We start from the raw sequence: 21,589 nt of genomic DNA, 5'->3' as shown, positions 1-21,589 counted from the left end.
ATTCTAATATAATTTTCCAATGTATGTATTTTTAACATACATTTATTAAGTACCTACTATGTGCCAGGCACCGTGCTAAGTACATTGCTAAGTAATAGTTACATATATTATATAATTTTATCCCCAGAATAGCACTGGGTTGTAGGTGCTTTTATTATTCACATTTGATATGTGAGGAATCTAATGCAGACGGAAGTTAATTGATAACTTGCCTGGGGTCACATAGTATGTGCCTGAGCCTAGATATGAACTCACATCTTCCTGACTCCAAGTCCAGGGCCCTGTCTACTTTAATAACCTACCCACATATGTGTTTGAGGTGATGCTAAAATGTAACCATTCCAGTAGTGAAAATAATTAATATTGTATAGTGATACTACACAATTATTTAGGAGGGAAAAGGAAGAAGGTCTTTACTTGAAACCTCAAGAAGAATTTTCTTTAATCAGTTTTTCCCACTCATTGCTGCTTGTTACTCACATAGACCTTTAGTTAGCTAATCAGTAAACATTTATTACTTGCCTGTTATGTGCCAGACACTGTGCTAAGCATTGAGTATACAAATAAGAAAAAGACAGACAGTTCCTGTCCTCAAGGAGCTTACAGTTTAATGTTGAAGACAATACACAGAAGGAAACTCAAAGGGGTAGATGGCACCTAAGTGCCAGGTAGTACCTGGCTTGGGAGCATACTGTTCATGGAGTTGAAACCAAGCTTAGCAGCTGGTGGGAATTGAAGAGCTGACTGGAAATTGAGTCATGTATAAAGGGAGCCTTGATTCTATCTTTCAGCTTTCTAATCAGAGGGGAGAGGCAACTGAAGGAGGTGTTCAGTATCAAAGTCGAAGCAATCCTCATGATGATGAGAGCTAGGAATGACCATAGACATTATAGAGTTTCATACCCATATAATGTCATTGAATTCATAGAGAAAACATTTGGCTATGGATAAAGGATCATTAGTCAACTATAGTTTTAGCAAATAATTATAGTTGGGAGTATAATCTAATTAGATGATATTATTAGGTATAGTTTAGTTCAAAAGTTGGAATTATTTAATACCTATTATATTCCAGCTTTTTTTAAATGAAGCCATAAACTAAACAGTCCTTTCACTTAAGGAGCTTAAAGTATTCCTATTTCAATATTGTTAGGTATAGGAAGCTGACATTTGGCTGGGAGTAAATGTAAATTTCTATAGTTGGGATAAAATGATCCAATACAAGTCCAAGAGGGATGTAGCATAATTAGATCACTCTTCATGTGAAAAAGACCTGGAAGTTGTAGAGGACTACAAGCACTACAGGAGTCAGTAGTTCAACATAGTTGGCAAAAATACCAACATGATCTTTACCTGCATGAAGAGAGCAATGCTAGCTAGAAGGAAAATGATGGGCCCGCTGTGCTTTGCACTGATCAGATCATATCGAGAGTATTTCCAGTTCTGGGCACAAAATTTGAGGAGGAGGAAGCTAACCAGAATGTTGTTATGTCTAAGATGGTTTGCAAAAAGAACTAGCAACATTTGTCCCAGAGAAGTGAAGACTCAGAAGGGGAAGAGGTTATGAGATGGGGAACTGATAGCTATTGGAAGGGCTCTAATGCGACATTCACTTCCATTCAACAAACATTAAGCACTCACTAGTAACAACACCAAGGCAGCTAGGTGGCACAGTGGTTGGAGTGCCGGGCCTAGAGTCAGGTAGACCTCAGTTCAAATCCAGCCTCAGACACTTACTAGGTGGATGATCCTGGGCAAGTCACTTAACCCTGTTTGCCTCAGTTTCCTCATCTATAAAATGGCTTAGAGAAAGAAATGGCAAACCATTCCAGTATCTTTCCTAAGAAAACCCCAAATGGGGGGCAGTTAGGTGGCACAGTGGATAAAGCACCGGCCCTGGATTCAGGAGGACCTGAGTTCAAATGTGACCTCAGACACTTGACACTAGCTGTGTGACCCTGGGCAAGTCACTTAACCCTCATTGCCCTGTTTGAAAAGAAAAGAAAACCCCAAATGGGGTCATGAAGAATTGGACATGACTGCTGAAAAATGGCAACAACTCAGAAGATTCAGCTCTCTTAGGTGCTAGGAATACAAAAATGAAAAATTACATATATCCTGCCCTCAAGGAGGTTGCTATTTACATTGAGCTGGGGATGGAGAGGAGTATTTGGCATGTTCATATATAATCATATGTGCAAATAAAGTACAATAGGAGCAAAGGAGAGATCCAGAGTGGTGGAGAATTTGAAGAAGCTAGGTACTCATTAAGAAAAACAAGGTACTAGTAAAGAAAGTGGTATATTCCAGGCCAAGGGGAGTGGCCTGTGCAGATCAGGAGCTGGTAGAACAAGGTTGGAAAACAGCTAGTAGCCCCTTTTTGGCTGCAATATAAAATGCATGAATGGTGGTAATGTGAGGAAAAAAAAAGGCTAGAAAACTAGGTTGGGTTCAGATTATAGAGGACCAGAAATGCTTGGCCTAAGGAGTTTACGTTTTATCTGGTAGACAGTGGAGGTAACCTCTTTATGTAGGGAAGTAACATGTCAAACATATGCTGGAGGGAAGTTATTTTGGCAGTTATGTAAAGGATGAGCTAAAGTGAGGAGAGACAGAAAATAAGGTGACCAGCTAAGAGGTTAGTATAGCATTGGGTCAGGGATTAGACTTATTCTGCTTAGCTCTTGGAAGAAGAAATAGGAGTGGATGAAAGAAGGTTGGAGAGAGAGAGAAAGAAAATGAATTACCTCCATATAAGGGAAAACTTCCCAAGAATTAGAGTTATCTCACAGAATTGCAAGGTCAGAATTAGAAGGGACCTCAGATGTCATCTAGTCATTGAACAAGAATCCCCTCAACAAGATACTTCCTCTAATTAGAGGGAAACCCATTTGTAAGCTCATTTATTAAGCCCATTCCACACTTGAAAAGCTGCTCTCTCTCTCTCTCTTTGTTATGACAAACAGAACACATCAAAACCCTATTCAACATGATAGTCTTTCAAACATTTGAAGACAGCTATAAGTCCACCCCCCTAAATCTTCTCTAGGTTAAATATCACCAGTGTCTGCCATGGATCCTTATGGGACATGGAAGTCTTTCGCCATCCTGGTTGTCTCTTGAACTTCCTCCAGCTTATTAAAGGCCTTTCTGAAATGTGGTTCCCAGAACTGATGTGGCCTATCTAAGACAAAGTACATTAGTAGGACTATTGCCTCTGTAGATATGGACATGATGTCTCTCTTAATTTATACTAAGATAGTGTTGTCTTTTTTGATCAAAAAGACTCAGTTTCCTAAAAAGGTAGAATGGGCAGTGTTAGGAGTCATGAGCTCCTAATTACTAGGTGCCTTTAAAATGTGGCTGAATCTCTACTTTTTAGAGATATTTGGACATTCCTACTCAGATATGACCTAACATCCTTTCTAAATCTGAAATTCCTTGAGTTTCTACTATGCGACATCAAGTACTTCTTCGTAGAGAGATAGACTAGGAAGAAAGGAAATGAGCAGTCCCTGCCTTCAAGGAACTTCCATTCTAATAGGAGAAGACAAAACACAAAAGGGAGCTGAAAAGCAGCAAGGGGCAGGGGATCGATGGTACCTGCCCAGGGCCAGGGTTTTGAGGTCCAAAAAAAGTCTAGAACAGAGCCTGGAGGGGGATGAAAATAGGGCTGCTTGGGCCGGTCACCAGTGGGAGGAAGGACAGCAAGTCTCGTGAAGAGGCCCACAGCACTGAGGAACATCCCAGGACGAGCCTGCAATAGAGGGTGAGTGGTGCTTTGTTTGGTTTTAGAGGCACGGTTCTGAAGTCCAGAGAGAGTCAGGAGCAGGGCCAGGAGGCCTGGATTGAAGGGAAAGCAAAATAAGAAGACATAACTTCTGTCACACAGGGAGGCAGGACAAATAAATATTGAAGATTCAGAGAATGCATTTAAAAACCTCAGATAAGCATTGTACATATATAGATAGAACTGTACATACCCTTTGATCCAGCAATACCCCTGCCAGGTTTATATCCCAAAGACATCCTCAAAAGAGAAAAAGACCTATTTGCACAAAAATATTTCTAACAGCTCTTTTTGGAGCAGCTAAGAATTGGAAATCAAAGGAATGCCCATCCATTGGGGAATTATATGATGGTGATGGGATATTATTGTGCTATAAGAAATGACAAGCAGGATGATTTCAGAAAGGCCTGGAAAGACTTGTATGAACTGATGTATAGCGAAGAGAGCAGAACCAAGAGAATAATGTGCACAGAAACAGCAATATTGTTTGAAGAACTGTGGATGACAACTATTCTCAGCAATACAATGATCCAGGACAATCTCAGAACACTAATGATAATGCTATCTACTTCCAAAAAAAGAACTAATATTCATTGAACACAGAGTGAAGCATGCTATTTTTCACTTTGTTTCCTTTTTTTCTTTTATTCATGTTTTCTTATACAAAATGACTAATATGGTAATGTTTTACATAACTACACATATATAACCTGTATCTGATTGCTTACTGCCTCAGGGAAGGAGTAGGGGAGGGAGGGAAGGAGGGATAAAATTTGGAATGCAAAACTATAAATAAAAATGTTTATTATTTCTAAAGAAGATAATATCCATTCAACGAACATCTATTAATGACCTAATATGTTTCGTATCTCTTAATATGGCAAATGAGAAAGGACAAAACACTATCTAGGTACTGGGTTTTCTTGTCATAAATTTGATACAATTTAAGCAAGTAGTAGTTAACGCCTTTTAAAAATTCTTAATCCATCTTTATCATTTAGTGTTTGTGAAGACAGTGGATAACAGTACCAGGCACTGAGACCTCTTAATTATTTTGTGCTATAAATCCACAAGTACAATATTTCTTGGATGGGCTCCAGTCTCTAAACTTAAACAGAGGCAGTTTTGAATTGATTTCCCTTTTCAATTATAGTACTCTAGTGGCATGTGTTTTATTTTTATTTTAAAGAGGTATTTTATTGGATAAAGCTAGCTTCAAGGGAATTCTTTTGAGTATTAGTAATTAGTTCTAATTGTTCTCCTGGGTTCATCTAATATAAAGAGGTGATAATTGATTCGCCATATGGGAACAGAGCATTGTATGAAGTCAAATAGGCATACTTTTTGCTTTAGGTTGAAAGAGGACATTTATAAAATTGAATCACCTAAATCCTCTGAACCATAGGCCATTTCTCAGTGGTTGGTTGTAGTAGGTGTCTCTTTTCTGGCATGTGTATACATAGGGTAGTTGGTAACTCTAAGTCATACCCACAGCACAGGAATCTATAAACTATATTGTCCTTTTTAAGCCTATGGGGACCTTCCTATATCTAAAATACTGATATTAGGACTTTCTGCTAGAAAGTGTTTTGTGAGTAATGTAAAAGAGGAACTTCAGATCATTCTTAAATATTCTTTAAAATGTGATTTAAAAGCATGTATACATAATTATTCAATAAGAATATATTTAGTAGTGATGATTCCTAATAATGTTGAATGACTGACTTCTCCATTAGCAGTGGAAAATAAAAACCCTATAAAGAATGTCCTCCTAAATATTGCCTGTCTCTGGGACCCCTCCCTTCCTCTAATTGAAGATGATGGACTGAGGAGACCTCCTTTCAGATTCTCCATTGAAGGAAGGCCCTCAGGTCAGCCATTTCTTCTTTTTGCAACAGGCTCCACTCCTTTGGACTTCTTCCTATTGGATTGGTGAGAAGAATCTAGTCTATCACAGTTCATCAACACATAATGTTGATGATACTTTGTATAATGTTCTCCTGGTTCTGCTCATCTCACTAATCATCAGTTCATGCAAATCCTTCCAGGTTTCTCTGAACTCCTCCTGCTCATCGTTTCTTACAACATAATATACATTCATATACCACAACTATTGATGGACAACCCCTCAATTTCCAATTCCTTGCCACCACAAAAAGAGCAGCTATAAATATTTTTGTACATGTGGGTCCTTTCCCCTTTTTTATGATCTCTTTGGGAAAAAGACCCAAAAGCCTACAATATGTTTTTACAAGAGACACACTTGAAACAGAAAGACACACAGAATTAAACTAAGAGTCCGGAACAGAATCTGTTATGCTTTAGCTAAAGTTAAAAAGGCATGGGTAGCAATCAAAATCACAGATAAAGAAAAAGCAAAATTTGACATTAAAAGAGATAATCAGGAAAACTGATTATTAAGCTCAATAATTGGAAAAATTAATTGCTCATGGGTAGGCCAAACCAATATTTTAAAATGGTAATATTACCTAAATTAATTTACTTATTCAGTGTCATGCCAATTGCCAAAAATTATTTTATAGAACTAGAAAAACATAGTAACAGAATTCATCTAGAGGAATAAAACGTAAAGACTTGAATCTTTGCGGGGAAAATGTGAAAGAAAGGGGCATACCAATCCAGATCTCAAACTATAGTACAAAGTAGTAATCATTAAAACAATTCAGTACTGGCTAACAAATAGAATGGCAGAGAAGTGGAATAGATCGTGAACACCTTGAGGGCAGGACTATTTTTTGGCCTTTTGGTGTGTCTCCCTCACTTAGCACAATGTCTGGCTCAGAATAGGTGCTTAATGAATATTTATTGGCTAACTTTATCTTTGAAAACTTTATACAGCATTTTTTCTTAATAACTTTCTAAAAAAGAAAAAAATTAAGCTGTAATCAGTATTCATATTAGGTACCCAGTAGATATTTGTTAAATTGGGTTAGGGCCTGGACCTTTGATTTCATTGACATTGGGAGTTGCTGGTGAGAAATTTCCTCTACCAAGGCACATTTAGCACCTTTTTCTGCAAGTTACTGACTGAACTTTCTCGAGCACTGCCAAGTGAAGTGACTTGCCTGGAGTCCCACAGCTAGTATTTAGGAGAGGTTGGGACTTGAATCCAGATTTCCTGGAACTGTGATCAGCTTCCTCTCACAACTTTATAATGAAGACAATGCAATTTGTACCCCCTTAACTCACATGGTTGTGATGATGAAATGAGATGATATGGTATGGTGGAAACAATTCTGGATTTGGAAACAGAGAACCTTGATTGGTTGGGTCCTCACGCTGTTACTTATTGGCTATGTATGACCTGGGACCACTAACTTAGCTCATGTCCCCATGGTTTCCTCCTCTCTAAAGTGAGGGAATTTGGACTGGATGACTGCTAAGGTCTGTTCCAGCTCCAAAGCTTTGATCCTCTGAATATATATGAAACTGCTTTAAGATTACTGTGTGTAAGATAAAATGACTGCTACCAGGGCCACGTCTTGTTTTTAACTCAGGAAGATTCCTGCCTGTGGTGGGCCTACTCTAACACGCATAGCTGCAGGAAAACGCAAAGTAACCTTTGATGTCGAGGCGTGCTTTATTAGCCAGAAGGGTGGCTGCCACCAGCTCCTCCTCTGCTAGCTGTCTCCTATTGCTTTTGACCCCTTCCCCCCAAACTTTCTTGACTCATCTGTCTTATTTGTTCACATCAGTAAACTGGAAAGCTTCATTTTCTGTTAGTTTGGGATGGTAACATACTTTTGATTCTGAGGCCTTGAGAAGATCAGCTCACAGAATAGAGCTTTGCCTTGTAATTCCTTCTTTTTTTGTCTTTATTGAAAACCTTTTTCAAATGTAGACAATACAAACATAATAAATGGCAGGGAAGGTTCATCTCCCTCATGACTCAATCCTTCTCAAACAACATTATTATTGACTGGCCTATTGGTTGCCAAAAAAGGAAAATCAATTTTATTAGAAGTAGCTGCCTGGCCACAGATGACAGTACTAAACCAGCTTGGACAGGCTGATTTTATCAACTCTCTAAAGACTAATTCCCACCATTAGCCAGAAATGAAACGGTAAATATAGATATGTCAAAGTCTTACTGGTATTTTACTGTCATTTTTCCCCTTCATTTTCCTTCATATAGTCTTTTATTGTACTATGTGTATTTTTTTTGCTTCTTAATTTTGTAGCTCCAGTACAAATCTGTCTAGTGGAATTTGAGCCTTTTAAAATTTTTATTTCTAGGGAAGATTCTTGTATACATTTTATTATGCATTTAACATTTTTATGGATGAAGTTTTGCTTTTTAACTTCTGAGGAGCACTGATTTTTGTGTTCACCAGCTCCACCACACCTCTCAGAAAGCAGGGGAATTTCTCCATTTGAGTGTTAAGTAAAGTTTGGAATATATGTAAAGGGAAGCACCTGATCTCTTCCTGCCTACAATAGTTTTTCCTAATGTATGGGAAGATTAAAAGTGCTCCACAGTCATTTAAATGGGACCTGAATATTGAAATTTTAGAGCTAGTTTTTCTTAAAGAGGTATCATGATAAGGTATTTATAAGGCTAGCTTTGGAATCAGGAATGGATTCAAGTCATGCTTCTGATAAATATTCAGAGTATAACTACTTGGACAAGTCATTTAAGCTCTCAGTACCCCAGCCCTCTAGTGCTCTCAAACCATAAATTGCAGATGAATTGCCAGTCTGCATCTGTAAGAGTTTACATACTGGGAGTTCCTGATTACCTATGAAATTACAGCTGTGTGAACCTCCAAGAAGTTTTTTCTCAGTACTCAGACATTCACTCACACAACTACTACCCCAGTTCAAGTCCTCATCTTTTGTCAGTTGGGTTTTTACAGTAGCTTTTTTTTTTTTTTTTTGGTGAGGCAGTTGGGGTTAAGTGACTTGCCCAGGGTCACACAGCTAGTAAGTGTTAAGTGTCTGAGGCTGGATTTGAGCTCAGGTACTCCTGAATCCAGGGCTGGTGCTTTATCCACTGCGCCATCTAGCTGCCCCTACAGTAGCCTCTTAATTGGTCTCCCTGCCTCATGAGGTCTCTTCTCACTTCAGTCTCTCATCCACACAGCTGTCTTCATTCTTGAAACTAGACCAGCCCATCTTCTTTATTGATCATATATTTCTTTGATGATCCTTTACTATGCTTTTTCTTGATATGAGACAACTTGCTCATACTTATTAGGCATCTCACTATTGCCTTCTAGATAATACTCATTTTTAATTCTTTAAAGACTGTGATGTTCTGTGACTCAGCCATACAATAACCCCTGAGTAGACTGTTAATATTAAATATGGGCTTTTGGGGGCAGTTAGGTGGCGCAGTGGATAGAGCACCAGCCCTGGAGTAGGACTACCTGAGTTCATATCCAGCCTCAGACACTTAACACTTACTAGCTGTGTGACCCTGGGCAAGTCACTTAACCCCAATTGCCTCACTAAAAAATAAAATAAAATAAAATAAAAAAATATGGGCTTTTGTTTCAGAGAGAGGTTAGGGATATTTTATTTTCATACATTTTTATTGATGTCTTCTGTTTCTTACATCTTCATAGTTATCACCAGTATCATTTCTCTACCTCCCAGAGAGCCATCAAAAAAAATCATTTCAATTGAGCAATATGTTGAAAAGGTCCAAAAACATGCACAATATTTAATTCCTGTGGACCTTCTACCTCCATAAAGTGATGGTTTGGAAATGCCTTTTCATATCTCTTCATTCAAGTCATGATTTATCTTTATAATTCTGTTACCTTCAACTTTTTGGGGGGGGGTGTGAGGAAGGGATAATGAGGGTTAAGTGACTTGCCCAGGGTCACACAGCTAGTGTCAAGTGTCTGAGGCCGGATTTGAACTCAGGTCTTCCTGAATCCAGGGCCGGTGCTTTATTCCATTGTGCCACCTGTTACATTCAACTTTGATTTTTTAAACATATTATTGTTCTTTCCATTTCCATTGTTGTAACTATTGTGTATGTTTTTTTCTTGGCCATCTTATTCCATTCTATATCAGTTCATATAGATGTTTCCATTGTTTTTCTATATTCATCATTTCTTTTTTTTTTAGTTTTTAAATTTTTTCCAATTACATGTAAAAACAATTTTAACATTTGTTTTTAAAATTTTTAAATTCCATTTATTTGATCTTTTTTTTTTTTTTTTGTAGGCAATGGGGGTGAAGTGACTTGCCCAGGGTCACACAGCTAGTAAGTGTCAAGTATCTGAGACCGGATTTGAACTCAGGTACTCCTGAATCCAGGGCCGGTGCTTTAACCACTGCACCATCTAGCTGCCCCAGTTTGGAGTATTTTAAAGAAATTTGCCATTTCCCAAAGCAGCCCAGCCTACTCTGCTGTTTACTTTCGTTCCAACTCATTATACACTTACACTGTCTGAGACATATGAAAATACACACAGACAGATGAGCTCTACAGTTTGTCATATAGCATAGACATTAATCATCTACTTGATTTTTCCTGTTTTACATGGTTATGGATGTCATTTAGGAAATGCTTAAATGTTCCAGGGCCTGAAACAATCAGTACAGTATCATCTCTAAATGGGTTAATCTGGAGAACCTCACCATCTACAAAAAATTCTTCAACTTGAATTCTGCATTGAATCTTATTTATGACACTGACTATAATAACAACAACAATAACTAATATTTCTATAGTGCTTACTATGTGCCATACACTGTCCTAAGCACTTACAGTTACTATCATTTGATCTTCACAACAATCCTTGGTAAACATCCCTCTTCTTATTTCTCAGCTGATATCAATGACCTTAATTAATTAATGGCTGTGGGGGGAAAAGGTTATCTCTGTTGTTATATCTTTCAAAGATTTGCATCATTTTGATGTGTATGCATGAGAACTTGTCGCTAATAATGCTTTAAGGCAGGATTATTATTATTTTTTTTTTTTTAGTGAGGCAATTGGGGTTAAGTGACTTGCCCAGGGTCACACAGCTGGTAAGTGTGTGTTAAGTGTCTGAGGCCGGATTTGAACTCAGGTACTCCTGACTTCAGGGCCGGTGCTCTATCCACTGCGCCACCTAGCTGCCCCGGGATTTTGTTTTACTGAAAGTAAAAATGATGCTAAGGAAACTGCTTTTAAAATAAGACAAAGTTTAATCATTACAAATTGAGATCAGTTGAATAATTGTAGATAATCTATAAAATAAACACTATTTCATAAAATGAACACTTAGATTTTGTTTAGTCCAATACTGTCAAAACACTTTCTTTCTAAAGCTTTTCTCTGCTCTACTCTTCACCTTATTTACTTTTTATAAAACCCTTTACTAAATCTTAGTAACAAGAAATAGATTTCCTCATTAAAGCATTATCTGATACATGACACATGATATTAAAAATGGGATACTTCTTTTTTGCATATGGAAAACTGTTGGGCAACTAGTTAAATCATAAATGATCGAGATTCTTCATTTTTCAAACTTTTGAATGTCAATTCCTTAAAATTCTCTTAAGAGTGTGTGCTCATGCATGTTTGTTTCTCTACAGGAGTGCTTATTCTTGGTTTAGGACTATCCTGTTTCCTTTTATGTCTCATATAAATATGCGTGTATATATCTATAGGTATATATTTCTTGCTTTATAGATACAAAGTTATCTACAACATGATTTTCTTTAAAATACTTCCTCTTTTCCCCCTATAATCATACTATGACATTATAACTCTACTTCCATGAAAACCAGTTTCCCAATGGAATGTGTTGAAAAGAGTACTATAGTACTCTTATACCAGTTTATAATTACTGACACCCAGACCAGCCCCAATGCAATCTTATTAGTTCATCTCTTTATAACACCTTTCTTATTTTGTCATCCCACTTAGCCATAGGAATTATTCCCATACCTAGGATCTCCCTTGTGTACACCCTCAAGTTCTTATAATTTTGTTTCCTAGAATTTATTTTTGTGTCAGTTTCTTATAGCAAATTACTAGGATCTATCTCCCCTTTGTACTTAGTATATTTTCCTTTTATTATTATAATTATATGTATGTATGCCGTTTCTTTTCTTTTTCAGTATCAGTTCAAGAAGAGGCTATGTCTGTGTCATTTCTCTCTTTGTATCTCTGGCATCTAACACATAGTTTCTTAATATTTCATTTTTAGTGTGTTAATAGACGATACAATATCACATTTATGCCAATAACTGCCCGTCATAGTTACATGATATAGTCGTAACAGCCTAAACATTTCCTAAGTTTGATGTTTAATAATTGAGTTTCTTCTCTCTGACCCAAAGTGATTTGTATTCTGTCTTAAAATTTGTACAGTTTTTAAAGTAAATATTTGTTGCTTTTGGAAAGGTTTCTTTCTTTCCTTATGTATAGAGTAATAAAGGAATGATGTAGTATAATAGGGAGAACACTGAACAAGGAAGCAGGATACCTAGTTCCAGTTCTGTCATTATCTGTTCATTTTGGAAAGTATCACTGGATGAAGCTGAACCACAAAGAAGATATGTATGTACCTGCCCTGCCTATATTGCAGGGTTAGTTTAAGGATTACGAGTTCTGCATAATGGTAGAATACAGTACTTGAAGTCTAAAAGTCCTGAGTTTCAGTCCTGCTGCCTCTTGGTACCTAACTAGCAAGTCACTTATTCTCACTTAATTTCTGGCAGCTCTTTAAGATTTACTCATTGTAAATAGTTAAAATTTGTGTGGTATTAGGAGATTTATATGCCAATAGAAAAGATATTTGCTAAGTTTATGTTTTTCAAAGGTCATGTGACAGATTAATTCTTTGGAGGGGGGGTGGGGCAATGGGGGTTAAGTGACTTGCCCAGAGTCACACAGCTAGTAAGTGTCAAGTGTCTGAGGCCACATTTGAACTCAGGTCCTCTTGAATCCAGGGCCAGTGCTTTATCCACTGCACCACCTAGCTGCCCCTTGACAGATTAATTCTACAAAAAATATAAAGTAGTTCATGTCACTGGCAAAGGAACATTACTCCAACCCAAAAACCTCAGTAAAAAAAAATGCATCAAATATTGAATTATTATAACTCACAAGCTAAGAAAACAGAAACAGTGCACAAGATAAAATGCCCATGAAATAATATCAGAGAATATACAAACTTAGAAATTCCAGATAGCATCTCAACCCAGACCTCTCTTTTATACTACATACAGCAGCCTCTCAGGCTTATATTTCAGTCGACTTTTTCCCCTACAGCAGTGACTCCACCTGAACCACTCTTTTATTGCTGCACAAGAGATAACAAAGGTTGATTCTATATTTCCATGGAAAGGAAAGAGAGAAAACCTGGGGTTGGGGGCTGAGAGGGAGGGAGGCATGGGCAATACAGAGCTCGCTAAGGAGTAGAAGAGTTTCTGTTCCCTGATGGAAAATGGGTTGAAGACCAACTGGAGCCAGTGCTTTCTTCTCAAGAGTCCTGGGCAGACAGTATGGTTGGAACCTGAAGCCCCCACAAACAAGAAAAGGCATATATTCACAGCCTTGGGCATCTGTGGGGCAGTGGAAGAGTGAGGAAAAGAAACAGTGAGTAAGTGAGTAAAAATCCTCAAAGGCAAAGGGGGAAAGGCTGAGTAAAAATATTACTCATAAGCAGGTGACCAGAGAAATTCAGGATGAAGGATGAGGAAAAATTGAGAAAAGCCCCAACAGTAGGAACAAGCATCATACTTAGAAGGAAAATGAATCTAAACTCCCCAGTCAAAAAGAGAATTCTGAAGGCACCAAAATTCATCATGAGACAAGACCAAGAAACTCCACAACAATTCAAAAGACATAAAACTTTTAAAAGAAGAAATTGATTTGGAAATCAGAAATAGTGCAAAATTTAAAAACCTCAAGGGAAGCACTTGGATGGAGAGTCTTTAATGTTCCATTTAGTTCAGGATAAATTTAGAAAAAAAAAAAGGAAAACAGAGGTGAACAAATTGTTGGAAAGTTAGATTTGAAAAAACATGATATCTTTTGGATAAGAACATTAAAGCAGATTTTTCAGTACCACGTGAAACCTTTACAAAAATTGGTCTTATGCTAGATCATAGAGAATTACATCTAAATATAAATAATTAGAAAAACTAAGAAAATTATTCACACCATAATGAATAGCATTAGTATAAAATAGTAGTGAATGTAGGGAACACAAGCAAAATATATAAAACAAAATGGAAAATTAATAAAAATATCCTCACTAGGCACAAATCAGACAGTAACTGTGAAAGAAAATGATAATGATGCACCAGCAATTTCTGGAATACAGCTAACGTAATCTCAGAGGAAAAATATTTCCAAAAGCATATATTATCAAAATAGAAAATGCATTAATGAAATCAGTGTGCAAATTTAAAAACTGGAAAATTAAGAGCTAAGCCAAAATAAGCAGAAAAGAAAAAAACATTTAAAGCTCAAGTAGAAAGAAATAAAATAGAAAATAAAAAGATTATAGGACTGATGAAACTGAAATCTGGTTAACTTTTATTTAACTTGGGTCAAAAAATGGAGGAAATTCCTATTGCCAAAATTAAAAACAAGGCAAAAATCACAATAAGTGAAGGAATAAAAAGAACCCTTAGAACTTAATATACAGTTATATGCTAACACAATTGAAATTTTAAAAGAAAGGGAGGATTATCTATAAAAAATATAAAATTCCCAAATTAATGGAACGTGATCAAAGAATAAAATTTAACATGTCATAAAAAAGCTAGAAAAAAAAATAAACAACCCCAAACCCTGGTTCAGGTAGATTTGCAAGTGAAGTTTCTCATATGTTTGAAAAGTTGAAATTGTTGAGGATTTTCCTCAAGAAGAATAGATTTGGGTTGAAATGTAATGAGTTTGAGATGTCTATAAGACATCCTATTGGAAATGTCTAACAAAAAGTTCATGATGTAAAAGTGAAGATCAGAAGATACTCTGAGAGCACAGAACAGTCAGTTCTGTTATAACATGACATGTGCATTCCCAAAAATCATTGCACTATGCAAAATTGCACAATGAGTGGGGGAAGGGAATAAACATTTGTACAGCACCTACCCTGTGCTAGACACAGAACTAAGTACTTTACAAATATCTCATGATCCTGACAACAGCCCTGCCAAGTAGGTGCTTTCATCTCTATTTAAAAGTTGAGGAAACTGAAGCAAACATAGGTTAAGTCACATGTACATTGTTATACGTTAGTGAGTGGATCCTGCTGCACCAAAAGATATATAATAAATATGGTGTTGTGCTTTAAAAAAGACCTGAAGTATGCCTGTGGAAGTGGGCATTAGGATACTGGCTTGTGAGTTATTATGACAAGGTTTCATTTTTTGTATTCTCACTGTTTATCCTAGAAGAAATTACACATAAGCAAATTCTCTTTTGGAAACAAGCTTTATAGCAGAACTGACTGTATATAGAAATGATAAACCAATGTGAGTTGCTGAGATCACTTAAGAGAAAGAGAAGAGAATCAAGCCTTGTTTTAGTGTTTACCCAGAGTTATTAGGGCTAGATATGTAAGATGATCCAACAAAGGAATTGTCAGGCAAGTAGGAAGAAAACTAAGAATAGTATCAGGAAATCCCAGAGAATATCTTTGGAAGGAACAGTTTGAGTTAAGTGATAAGAAGATATACTAGATTACAAATGGTTAAGAAGTGAGAGGAGAAGAAGTGTAGACAACTTGTATAAACAACTTTTTCTGAGTTTTGGCTATGGAGAAAAAAGTATAAAATAATCGCTTGAGGAGCAAGATAAAACAAGAGGAAAAAAATTAATGACTTTAACTTTATCAAAGGAGACAGAATGATCCCTGGTAACAGCTGTATGGTTTACTTAGAAAACTCCAGAGAATCAGTGAAGAAACTCATTCAGGTAGTAGCAGTATACAAAGTAAATCCACAAAAATTGTCAGTGATTCTATAGAGGAGTAATAAAAAATGGGTTAGAATTAGAAGGGGAAGTTTCCTAAAGAATAACTAAAAAACACAAACTATCCAGGAGTTAATCTACCAAGATAGATAGATAAAAAATTCATTAAGAGTGATTATGTGGGGGGCAGCTAGGTGGCGCAGTGGATAGAGCACTGGCCCTGGATTCAGGAGTACCTGAGTTCAAATCCGGCCTCAGACACTTAACACTTACTAGCTGTGTGACCCTGGGCAAGTCACTTAACCCCAATTGCCTCACAAAAAAAAAAAGTGATTGGAGGGCGGGGGGAGCGCAGCTAGGTGGTGCAGTGGATAAAGCATTGGCCCTGGATTCAGGAGGACCTGAATTCAAATCCAGCCTCAGACATTTGACACTTACTAGCTGTGTGACCCTGGGCAAGTCACTTAACCCTCATTGCCCCCCCCCCCAAAAAAAAGAGTGATTATGTGGTAGGCACTGTCCTAAGTGCTGGGAATACAAATGTTATGAAACCAAATGGTTCCTGCTCCCAAACACCATATATTCTAGGGCAAAACAAAACATGAAGAAGAGCTGGAAAGTGGGCTTGGGGATTCCCACCTAGGGATTCCCCAAATAGGAGAGCAGGCCTTGGGGCAGAGGCATTTTGAGTTGAGCAAGATTGCTGATGAAGTGGATCAATTCAGAGAATGAGTTGATCTAGGACATACATATATAGGCTTATATAATATAATAATTGTACATCCCTTCTGAAAAGCAGTTTGAAATTCTGCTAAAAAGCAACTAAAACCTCCATACCTTCAAACCAGAAATCTTACTGCTAGATGTGTTCCCCAGAAGGGTCATAGACAGAAAGGTCCCATGAACTCTAAAATATTCATAGTGTAAAAAATACTTTAACTGGGCCCTAATCTGTGAACTCCTGGCTGACTGTCTGACTGCTTTTGATTTAATATGGGAGGGGGCAGCTAGGTGGCACAATGGATGAAGTGCCGACCTTGGATTCAGGAGGACCTGAGTTCAAATCCAGCCTCAGACACTTGACACTTATTAGCTGTGTGACCCTGGACAAGTCACTTAACCCTCATTGCCCTGCCCCCCCCCAAAAGAATAATTTAATATGGAAAGAACCAGTTGGGAGGCTCCCTCTCTCCCTTACTGCCTCTCCCAGCCTGATAAGGAAAAGATTTTAAAGCTTCTTTTCTATTAAAGCAAAATAGTTTATTTATGAGAACCAATTTAGAAATCAGAATACAGGAAAGTAAAATATACAACCCGAAACCTCAGCCAGTGAACTCTGCTGCTGCCTGTTCCCCTGCACGTCTCTCACCTGCTACAGTGAACTATCAGCCGCTCCCTCTCTGTGGGTGTGGCTGGCCTTCTGCCACCTTTGCTCTCCTTCACTCTAGCTCCCTTGCACTTCTCCCACTGGCTGAACTCCCAGCCTCTCTACCTTCTCGCTAACTGTCCTCTCCCTCTACATCTCTACCCCCCCAGCCTATATAATCCTTCTTTCCCCTCAAACCTCAGGCTGGGTCGCCTTCATTACCCCATTTGGGATTTGTAAGGGCTAAAATTCTAGCTATACTATCTAAAATCTAATGAGTGGTCGCCAATAAATTATAAGCTTTATCAAGAGTATTTAAGTGTTTAAGTTTTTATTAAAGAGCATTAGGATCAGAGAGAAAGGTAAAAATCTAACTATTTCTAAGAGATCCTATCGTCTGACCCACCATGGCAAGGTCAGGAACCAAAAAGAGAGAACTCCTCCCCTAGCGTCTGCTTCCTACTTCGTGTGTTCCTCCTAGAAATGGGAGGCTCCTCAAGTTGATTGGCTGGTAGCCTTGATAGACAGTATCCATGAGCAAATGTCACTTCCTGATGCTAAGGACCTTGACCACGTGGCTTGCCCTCAGAGGCCTTCACCTCATGGCGGAGCTTTTCTACAGTAAGTCTCCAGCAAGTGGTGTCATTCCAATTGTTACAGATTTTCTTAGCAAAAATACTGTAGTGGTTTTCAATTTCCTTCTCCAGTTTACTTTACAGGTGAAGAAACTGAGGCAAACAGGGTAAATTGACTTGCCTGAGGTCACACACTTATTCAAGTGTCTGATGCCAGATTTAAATTCAGGAAGATGAGTTTTCCTAACTATAGGCCCAGAACTCTATCCACTACACTGCCTAGCTGCTCTGTTAATAACAATAGCTAACATTTATGTAGCACTTTAAGGTTTACAGAAGCACCTTACATATGTTATAGCATTTGAGCCTCACAATAATCCTAGGAGATAGGTACTATTATTACCCCCATTAACAATTCTATTTTTTAATCAGTAAAATGTGTGTGTGTGTGTGTGTGTGTGTGTGTGTGTGTGTGTTTATTACTTTAGAGTATAATTCAAGGTCTGGAAATGTTATTCCCTTTCATATCTACTTTAAAAAGATTATTTCCCTTGATATTTCAGACGACTTAAAAACGAATTTTATTATTTTATCTAGCTCTGCAAGGTGTCTACTTGATAGTTTGATTGGTATATCACATCTGTAAATTAATTTAAGTAGTTTAGTATTTTTTTGTTTGTTTTTGTTTTGGGGTTTTTTTGCAGGGCAATGAGGGTTAAGTGACTTGCCCAGGGTCATATGGGTAGTAAGTGTCAAGTGTCTGAGGCTGGATTTGAACTCAGGTCCTTCAGAATCCAGGGCCGGTGCTTTATCCACTGCACCATCCAGCTGCCCCCAGTATTTTTTTTTTTAACTATATTGGTATGATCCAGCTGTGAGCACTGAATATGGTTCCATTTATTTCTTATTCTTTATTTCTTTGAAAAGAGTTTTCTTGTTTCTATACAAGTCCTTAGTATGTCTTGGTAGAAGACTCAGATATTTTGTGAACTTTATAGTTATTTTGAATGGGGCTTTCCTTTCTATTACTTCTTATATTTCATTATTGATTTATGTGAGTTTAATTTGCATGCTTGTATTTTGCTAAAATAGAAGCACTCTTTTAATAAAAGTAACCCAGATCTGGAAACAAAGTATATACCCATCATTGGCCATCATTTGGGAAAGCAGAACAAACCGTGGTATAGGAATGTAATAAAATATTACCAAACTATAAGAAATTATGAATATCAGGGATTCAGACAAATTTAAAAGGATTGGTGCAAACTTGCACAGAGCAAAAAAAGCAAAAATAAGAAAAATATTAATATATAATGACAAATCTAGTAAATGAAAACAGTACTAAGAGGCAGCAGAATTAATAATAATTCTAGTGATCAATCTTGATACCTAAGAATGGATGATAAAAGCCAAAAAATTTACAGTTTGAAAGGATGTTAAAGGCCAAGTCTAATCCCCTCATTTTTACAGATAAGGAAACTGAAGCCCAAAGAGGTGAAGTGACATTTCTCTTTCATTAGAGAGACAGAGGACCATCAAGGTGAATGGTTCATGTGCTGTTACAGTTGTTCTATCATTTAATGTTATCTGTGCTTTTTTTTTTCTGTATTAAAAGAACAGGTGGTACTATTAGGAAGGGAAGGGAAAGGAGGGGGATACTATCAGGAAATAATTGGTATAAAAATAACCAAAAGTCATTAACAAGCTTTTTTTAATAGTAGTTACAACCATATGGATTGGTGGGTATGGAAACAAAAAAGAGGATAAATATGAGTAATGCTTCATCTTATGTATAATATGTTGAAAATGAAAGCTATTCAGATATAATTCTTAGTTGTCAGTGCTTTCTGTATAGTTAACAAGCATTTTTTAAGCGTTTATATAAAGGTAATAGAAAGAAAGGCAAAAAACATATCCTTTCCCTTAAGCAACTCACGTTGAAATGGGAAAGATCAGGCAAGTAACTAAGTACATACAAAATAGATAAATATATCTTTATTTTGTAGTAAATGACAGGTAATCTTTTTAAAACCAATATCAATTTTTTCATCTCATTCTAGCCAAAAAACTTCTGTGATCCCTCTGGAAGCAATAAAAATAATTCATATTTCAGTAAACAAATAAAAAGGATTTTTCGTGATATGACAAATAATAACTGAAGATGTGTATGGTTTCTTTGATACTCTGAAGAATTTTGAGCACTCCATAACTATTGCCAAATACCTGAAATTGCATCTAAAATTGTGGCCCTTTATATTTAAAAGGGACATAAAATAAATTGATAAATTCAACAAGACCTTATCCTTCTGGTTATGTTTGATATCAGTATGATCTAGAATTATCATTGACCTGTACCTAATCTAGTCCAGTAACTAATCTGTTTTATTCTTATTTCTTATGTGTCATAGATATTAGGAACATTCAATGTGAATACATAGCCTTTGCTGGCTTAGATATTGCCTATTCAGTGACTTTCCAATTTGTCTCCTATCCCATTTCAATAAGCAAGAGAAAAAGCTTATTTTATATATTTAATGATAATAGTTTTCGGCTAAAGACTAGTATTACTTTTACTAGATTATCATGAGCTTTGTCTTAATGTTCTTAGATTATTAAATGTTTAAAGTCTCTTCATTCTTGCTAAAGATAATTTTGATGAGTAATTGTAATGAAACGTAAAAGGAACAGCAAATCAGGGATACAAAATGGCAAGTACTTCTTTTGATAGCTTCATTAGAAGAACATGTTTGGGAAGCTCATGCAAAGGGAAAAGGTCCAATTAATAAAAATAAATAAAAAAGAAGTAAATGAGGCAATCAAAGTCAGGGAAATTGGTATTGGCAGGTTCTGAATGATGTTCTTGGTTGAGCAATCTTTCAAAATCCTTCCTCGTACATTGCTTCTGTTCCTTTATTTATTATTAAAATAACATGATCCATGAGGAGCTTGGGGTGACTCTGGGCCTAGCTAATTCTAATTAATCCAGTCAGAGAGAGCAGTAGGGTAAGTGGAGTAGTCTATCGGATTGAAATTCATAACTTAATTGAGGTCAAAGTCCTGGGCTGAGAGAACAAAAGTCTTTCTCTAGGACCAGGCAGATCAATAGTAATAAATATCTGGCCTGAATACAAGTAGCTTCTAGTGACAGATTATCTGACACTGGCCAGAGGTCTTGGTTCCTTTAAGGGCAAAGTCCTGAAGTATGTTCAGTATGCCATAGTTCTTTGTGATGTTTCTTCATACCCACTGACACTTGGGAAGAAGATGCTGCTGTTAATCTGAATGGCTTTTGGAAGCACTGGGAAAACATTCTGTGTGTAATCCAGAGTGACTTCTAGTTACTAATATAGAAATGAAAATTCTCTATAGGGATAGGTCTCATGGCTTCCTTGTCACTCTGATCCTAAGATCACAAGAATTTGAAAAGTTTTGTGATTACTCAAACATAAATTACTCATTTATATATAGGAATGGCCTTGTGATAAGAAGAATACCTTTATGCCATTACTTTGATTATATGGGATAGACATGGACTTTTATTAATAGTTGTTCCAACTATGAAAGTTCAATACGTGACTATATAATAAAGGATTGTCTTTTTTAAAAGGAGAGGAGGGGTAACTCTTAACCGTTTCTGTTCAGTCATACCTGGAACTTCCATCTATGAGATTATTTTATCTAAACCTCTCCATTTACAAATGAGAAAACTGAGGCCCGAAAGGTTATATGGTTTGCCCAAAGTTACAGAATTGTGCCAGAAATCCAGGCTTTCTGACTGCAAATTCAATCTCTTTCCACTATATCACACTGCACAGTATAATTTTGCTATTAGCTTGCTAACACTAAGCTCTGGAGAAAATTTGGTATCCCATATCTTATGAATTGTAACAGTGATGCTACTAGAACTCAAGCAGCACCTGACCTGGAAGGAAGGTTCTAAGGGCCCAAAAGGAGTGGTG

The 21,589-nt window shown here is 36.9% G+C and overlaps 1 protein-coding gene across 1 annotated transcript in view; it reads left to right on the top strand.

Annotated features, from left to right (window-relative positions):
• The window catches only part of ACBD6 (acyl-CoA binding domain containing 6), a 202,345-nt gene that overhangs the window by 102,295 nt on the left and 78,461 nt on the right, over positions 1-21,589 (top strand).

This window comes from Dromiciops gliroides, chromosome 4 (genome assembly GCF_019393635.1).
Source record: "Dromiciops gliroides isolate mDroGli1 chromosome 4, mDroGli1.pri, whole genome shotgun sequence".
NCBI classification, from domain to species: Eukaryota; Metazoa; Chordata; class Mammalia; order Microbiotheria; family Microbiotheriidae; genus Dromiciops; species Dromiciops gliroides.
The sequence above is the reverse complement of the archived record's forward strand: the minus strand, read 5'-3'. Positions and strand labels throughout refer to the sequence as shown.